This window comes from Anabrus simplex, chromosome 9, assembly GCF_040414725.1.
Source record: "Anabrus simplex isolate iqAnaSimp1 chromosome 9, ASM4041472v1, whole genome shotgun sequence".
NCBI classification, from domain to species: Eukaryota; Metazoa; Arthropoda; class Insecta; order Orthoptera; family Tettigoniidae; genus Anabrus; species Anabrus simplex.
Window position 1 is genome coordinate 115,831,390 of NC_090273.1, and position 7,236 is coordinate 115,838,625.

Consider the following 7,236-nt stretch of genomic DNA (forward strand, 5'->3'; position numbering starts at 1 on the left):
TCCCCTGACCCAGAGTATGAAGATCCAGGACCCTGCCCTTGAGGTTGTAGAGGCGGGATCCCTCGCTGAGTTCGAGGGAAAAACCGACCCTGGAGTGTAAAGAGATAAAGAAGAAGAAGTACGGGAAACGATAATTATTACAGCATTTTGCGCAAGTGATAAATACCGTATTTTTTAATTTTTGTACGATTTTTTCAGAACCCTTTTCCCTCTTAATAATAATTTATTGGAATTGATTCAAAAATGTATTGACGACACCTCAATTTGTGAGAGATGTGAAATATTTGAAAAAATCGTCGATCGGCAGGATTCATACCAGCAATCCCGCGCTTACGAAGCGGAGCCTTTTCCGCTGCGCCATGAGCCAGTTGTCTTTTCCGCAAACATAGCTTGCACATAAGCGCACTGGAATTTTGTATTAATTAATTTCTCGGAAACGGCTGAAAATTGCGCCTTACCAAAGATGGATCAAATCGGTCACCCATGCGCCATAGCCTCCCTCCCCTTGTAAGGAACAACCAAATAATCCTTACTCGCTCTTTCGCCTTCTAAGCCTAACCACATATCCATGATACTATGCGTTTCCGTGTGGCGGGTAAATTTTCTTTTATAAGTCCCCCTCAGTTCTCCCGCCGTTGAAAGAAAGATTCTGATCCAGAGGAAACAAAATGTCCGCTCAAAATGTCCTCAATTGCCATGGAATTACTCCTGTAATCCCCAGGTTTATGAAGTCCCGATTCAGTCTGTTGGTATTTGTAGGCGCTGGAATACTTCAGTCAGTCTCGTGCCTGTAGATTTCTTCTATCTTCTGTCTTAATTTGCTTACCCTCCAGGGTCGGTTTTCCCTCAGACTCAGCGAGGGATCGCACCTCTACCGCCTCAAGGGCAGTGTCTTGGAGCTTCAGACATCGGGTCGGGGATACAACTGGGGAGGATGACCAGTACCTCGCAAGGCAGCCTCACCTACTATGCTGAACAGGGGCCTTGAGCGGGAATAGGAAGATTGGAAGGGATAGACAAGGAAGAGGGAAGGAAGCGGCCGTGGCCTTAAGTTCGGTACCATGCCGGCATTTGCCTGGAGGAGAAATGGGAAACCACGGAAAACCACTTCCAGGATGGCTGAGGTGGGAATCGAACCCACCTCTACTCAGTTGACCTCCCAAGGCTGAGTGGACCCCGTTCCAGCCCTCGTACCACTTTTCAAATTTCGTGGCAGAGCCGGGAATCGAACCCGGGACTCTGGGGGTGGCAGCTAATCACACTAACCACTACACCACAGAGCCTGTAGATTTACTGGCACGTAAAAGAATTGCCGCGAGACAAGATTCCTCAAGTCTGTGTCTCCGAAAATCGTAAAAGTAGTTAGTGGGATTTGAGACCAGATAATAATAATATATTTATATAATATAATATAATATATTATTATTATTATTATTATTATTTTGCTAGGGGCTTTACGTTGCACCGACACAGATAGGTCTTATGGCGACGATGGGATAGGAAAGGTCTAGGAGTTGGAAGGAAGCGGCCGTGGCCTTAATTAAGGTACAGCCCCAACATTTTCCTGGTGTGAAAATGGGATACCACGGAAAACCATCTTCAGGGCTGTCGATAGTGGGATTCGAACCTACTATCTCCCGGATGCAAGCTCACAGCCGCGCGCCTCTACGCGCACGGTCAACTCGCCCGGTATTATTATTATTATTATTATTATTATTATTGTACCACTTTTCTCACAGCTGAGGGGTCGCGACTGTGAACAGTGTCGCATATGTGGATTTGGCCCTCTTTTAAGGCCGGATGCTCTTCTTGACACCAACCCTATACGGAAGGATGTAATCACTACTGCGTGTTTCTCTGGTGGTTGGTAGTGTAATGTGTTGTCTGAATATGGCGAGGAAAGTTTTGGGACAAACAGAAACACCCAGTCCTCGAGCCAGAAAGATTAAATTAGAAACGATTAAAATCCCCGACCTAGCCATGAATCGAACACGGGAACCTCCGAACCGAAGGCCTCAAAGCTGACTATTCAGCCAAGGTGTCGGATAATAATAATATAAAGGCTAATGCTGCATTGTCAATGCAACCACTCACTTCTTTCATCGGCATAATAATAATAATACCGGGCGAATTGTCCGTGCGGCTTGGGGCGCGCGACTGTGAGCTTGCATCTGGGAGATAGTGGGTTCGAATCCCAACGTCGGCAGCCCCGAAGATGGTTTACCGTGGCTTCCCATTTACACACCAGGCAAATGCTGGGGCTGTACCTTAATTAAGGCCACCGCTGCTTCCTTCCAACACCTAGGCCTTTCCTATCCCATCGTCGCTATAAGACCTATCTGTGTCGGTGCGACGTAAAAGAAAATAATAATAATAATAATAATAATAATAATAATAATAATAATAATAATCTATTAATAGTCTAATACAACTCTCACTAATCCACCATGAACAACTAACCCTCTAGTTATGTTATGCAATAAAAAGATAATCTTCTAAATGGTAAGATTACCTCAAACTAAATTATTAAACATTTTCAATAAGAAACATATTTTTTAAAATATGGGTAGGTTATCTAAAACATCCTAATGTAGCAGTTAATGTTAGTACTACTAGAACAAAAATTACATATGAGACCATTTTGAAAATTGTATCTGTTTTATGTATCTCACGCCAACACTAATCTCTTGTTCGCAATCTGGACAGGGTATATTTAGTTATTCGGAATCTGGACGGTGTTTGCCTTGTTCGCAATCAATACACAACCGTCCCACCGTCGCCATAAGACCTATCTCTGTCCGTGTGACGTAATGCAAACTGAAAAAAATGTTAATGCAATCCAAGTTGATATTATCTATGTGCTACATACATGTAAGCCCCAGTCTTACTCGGGGAGATCTACAAGACCAACAACACGTTTCAGTGTGGCCAATATATCCCTCCATATGGCGACATAAATCTTTCACCTGGTCGATAACTGGGTGTTTCCCGAAGTGCTGTTATCAGTAATGGCTCAAATTCCTTCAGATGGAGAAATACCAGATAGGAAACTATATTACAACACAAAGATGTCTTATCATTTGGTGCGAGACAAAATATGGTCATTAAAAGGAAAAAAAAGTTTCTCATGTTTATTTTGGACAAAACAACCATGATAACTGCAGACACTTTTTTTCAGTATCAGTCTTGTTTTACAGGGTATAACATTTCACACTATAAGTGTGAAGGTAAGTTTTCGGCTACGCTAGAATAGAAGCCTCCCCTTCCAGTGGAGGGATGAACATATTTTAGTAGTAGTAGTAGCTGACGGGCGGATGTACCCGTGATTCTCTACGGAATTCTACATAGTATACCGAACGAGTTGACTGTGTGAGTTAGGGTCACGCAGCTGTGAGCTTATATTCGGAAGATAGTGGGTTCGAACCCCACTGTCAGCAGCCTTGAAGATGGTTTTCCGTGGTTTCCCATTTCCACACCAGACAAATGCTGGGGCTGTACCTTACTTAACGCCACGACCACTTAATTTTCACTCCTAGCCCTTTTCTCTCCGATCTTCACTATAAGACCCATCTGTGTCGGTGCGACACAGATCAAATTGTAATTTACATTGCATAGCCTACAGAGTTCTAGGTAAAGTAGTGTACACGGTGTAAGATATTTCTAAATTGCGTGGCTCTTAGCATTGCCCATGAAACACGACGGGAACGTTTCTCACGTAAAGTACAAATTGGGTAGTTTTCATTATAAGAGCAGGCCTCCTCACCTACAGCCAGTCACAATCTAGATGGGAATTTCTCATTATAATGGCAGGCCCCCTCGCCTATAATCAGTCACAATTGAAATGGGAAGTTCTCATTATAATGGCAGGTCTCCTTGGCTGCTGCCGGTCACAATTGAGATGAGAGTTATCATCACATTGGCAGACCTCATCGCCTACAGCCAGTCACAATCGAGATGGTAAGTTCTCATTATGATGGCAGGCCCCCTTGCCTATTTCCAGTCACGGAAGTACATTCGCAGACTCCATTATTTAATTATTTTTAGATATGTCTTATGGCGACGATGGGATAGGAAAGGCCTAGGAGTTGGAAGGAAGCGGCCGTGGCCTTAATTAAGGTACAGCCCCAGCATTTGCCTGGTGTGAAAATGGGAAACCACGGAAAATCATCTTCAGGGCTGCCGATAGTGGGATTCGAACCTACTATCTCCCGGATGCAAGCTCACAGCTGCGCGCCTCTACGCGCACGGCCAACTCGCCCGGTTTTAATAGAACTAACAGTTTAGCTAGAGTATTCACTTTAATGGTTCTATGAGTATATTTTCCTATGAGCTGATTCAATTTCCCTGCACGGCCCCTTTAACAACAATGTGATAATAAGTAGCCTATATGTTAACCAAAGTTGTCAGCTGTATGCTTGCCAAATCTGAGCACAATCCGTCAAATAGTTTCTAAGTGAACGAAACCAAGCCAAAAATACTAAGGGTAAAGCATGCGCCAAAGAAAAACACTTTTTTCTTGAAAACTATTAGAGATACGAAGAAAATTCATATACATTTTTTTCTGGAAAATGTAATTTTAAGTTCACTTGGTGTGCTTCGTTATTTCAATATGACCAACCGTTTAGTCAGCGTACTTAGTTTCATGGGTTCCAGGCGTACGTTTTCCTCAGACTTGCCTCACATTTTCTATCGTTGAATACCTAACTTGAAAGATAGGGTGATAATAAATAGCCTATGTGTTAACCGAGAGTACCAGCTGTAACCTTTCCAAAATTTCGAGCTGAGTGGCTCAGACGGTTGAGACGCTGTCCATCTGACCCCAACTTGACAGGATCAATCCTGGCTCAGTCCGATGGTATTTGAAGGTGCTCATATACGTCTGCCTCGTGTCGGTAGATTTGTTGGCACATAAAAGAACTCATGCGGTTCTAAATTCCGGCACCTCTGCGTCTCCGATAACCGATAAAGTAGTTAGTGGGACGTAAAGCCATTATTATTATTATTATTATTATTATTATTATTCCAAATTTGAACTCAACTAGTCAAGTGGTTTTTACGTGAAAAAATACGGAACGCGAACATAAACATTCATATTTATCATTGCTGCCATTTTTTCCTTCAGTCACGCTTCATATCCATTTCATGTTCACAGGAATGGCGTTATCTTTCAAATGGTGTAATAATTTTCAAAATGGGTCCTGTAGTTACATACAGACAATTTGAGGGAAGCATTTATACTGTAATGTTGTGGCTTAAATCACTGTGGTCAAGCCTACGATATTATGTTACGTGAATCCCTGCCATTGTTTACAAATAAAGGACTGGTTGTGCAATGCAGTTGAGGGGCTCGACTAGAGTCTAATGACAGCAGTTCGAAAGTATGCGCAGCCGGGGGCATTTAAGAGATTTATATCTGTAGATTAATGGGCAGATTGTGCAACCCTTCTTCCGAAAAAAATTCAGCACTCCGGCGTTTTTAAAATCAATAGCAGTTTGACGAGAGATTAAACAATGTATTATTATTATTATTATTATTATTACCGGTATTATTATTATTTCCGTTTGCCGGGCTAATTGGCTCAGTCGGCTGAGGTGCTGGCCTCATGGCTCCAACTTGGCAGGTTCGATCCTGGCTCATTCCGGCGGTTTTTGAGATGCTCCAATACGTCAGCCTCGTATCGGTAGATTCACTGGCACGTATAAGAACTCCTACGGGACAAGATTCCGGCACCTCGCCGTCTCCGAAAACCGTCAAGAAAGTAGTTAGTGTGACGTAAAATTTTTATTATTATTATTATTATTATTATTATTATTATTATTATTATTATTATTATCGTCGTCGTCCGTTACAGCTAATTTCTGGGGAAGTGGAGCAAAATTGTCTGAAAACGTAAATTTTCCCCGTTATTTACCTAGTGTATCACGGCATAAAGAATAAATCATGATTATCTATTCATTTAGTTTTTATGTAAGTTTTTCAAACAGTACATCACTTACCGTAATTCAAATGATGCTGCTTGAAATGCTTTTAGTTTCGAAGTTTAAATCAGTGGCTAATAGCGAAACAACCAACACAAATTAAAATGTATCTATTAACATCTTGGACTTAACATTGAAATCACAGAATCATACGTGCTTATTTTAATCTCTTCCATATTCCGGAAACAAATCTCTGTTCACGATTGCAATCTTCGTGGAAAATTGTCTGTAACATATCATTCATTTCCGGAGGGTGTAAATACCTGGGACAACTTAGAGAACAATTTTGTGTATGTAAATATTTCTCAATAATAATAATAATAATAAATATAACATATCCTAAGGTTGAGTGATAAATTACATTTGTTTAGTTATGAAACAGTAGTTTTTGCGATGTATTCCGAGTGTTTCTGGTAAGGTTTATTGACCCTGAATGCCATAGACAACATCCAGTGAGTACTCACGTTGCGTGGATCGAAGAGCTGGCTGTGGGGATTCCGCTCTCTATCAGCTGAGCGTTCTTCCCATGAGGCCCTAGCACACTATACTGACGGCATAATCTCGAGTGTCATACTACAGCCGGCCTTGCCGAGCAGTGGCCACGTGCGACCAATCAGCGCACTTGTTTACATCTGCAGTGTCGAACAGACACTCCGCCGACAATAAGTCCCGAGTGAAATGAATTTAAAAAACACACTTCTCCACGCCTCACAATAAAATACTAACATGAACTGATGAGTCATATATTCTATTTTAGATTTCATGTGTCCATCACTGTGGTGTAGTGATTACTGTTAATTTGAACCCCGGAGGCCCGAACTCGATTTCTGGCTCAGCCAAAAATTTTGAAAATTGTTACGTGGACAGGAACGGGGTCCACTCAGTCGCGGGAGGTCAACTGAGTAGATGAGGGTTCGATTCCATCCTCAGCCATCTTCCAAGTGGTTTTCCGTGGTATCCCCACTTCTTCTCCATGCAAATGCCAGGATGGCAATTAAGTAACTCAGGCCACGGCCACTTCCTCCCCTCTTCCTTGTCTATCCCTTCCGATCTTCCCACCCCCAACAAGGCCTCTGTTCAGCATAGCAGGTGAGGTCACCTGTACGAAGTACTGATTCTCTTCCCCAGTTGTATCCCCGAAGGAATGTCTCACGCTCCAGGACACTGCTCTTGAGGCGGTAGAAGTGGGATCCCTCGCTGAGTCCGAGAGAGAAACCAACCCTGGAGGGTAAACAGATTAAGGAAGATAGAAAGAGA

At 42.5% G+C, this 7,236-nt stretch overlaps 1 protein-coding gene across 1 annotated transcript in view; it reads right to left on the reverse strand.

Moving 5' to 3' along the window:
- The window catches only part of LOC136881258 (NF-kappa-B inhibitor cactus), a 208,342-nt gene extending 201,821 nt beyond the window's left edge, over window positions 1–6,521 (reverse strand). The window contains exon 1 of the mRNA XM_067154025.2: window positions 6,444–6,521. The gene's annotated coding sequence lies outside the window, so the exon portion shown is untranslated. The remainder of the gene's footprint in view (window positions 1–6,443) is intronic.
- Between the last annotated feature and the right edge of the window lie 715 nt (window positions 6,522–7,236).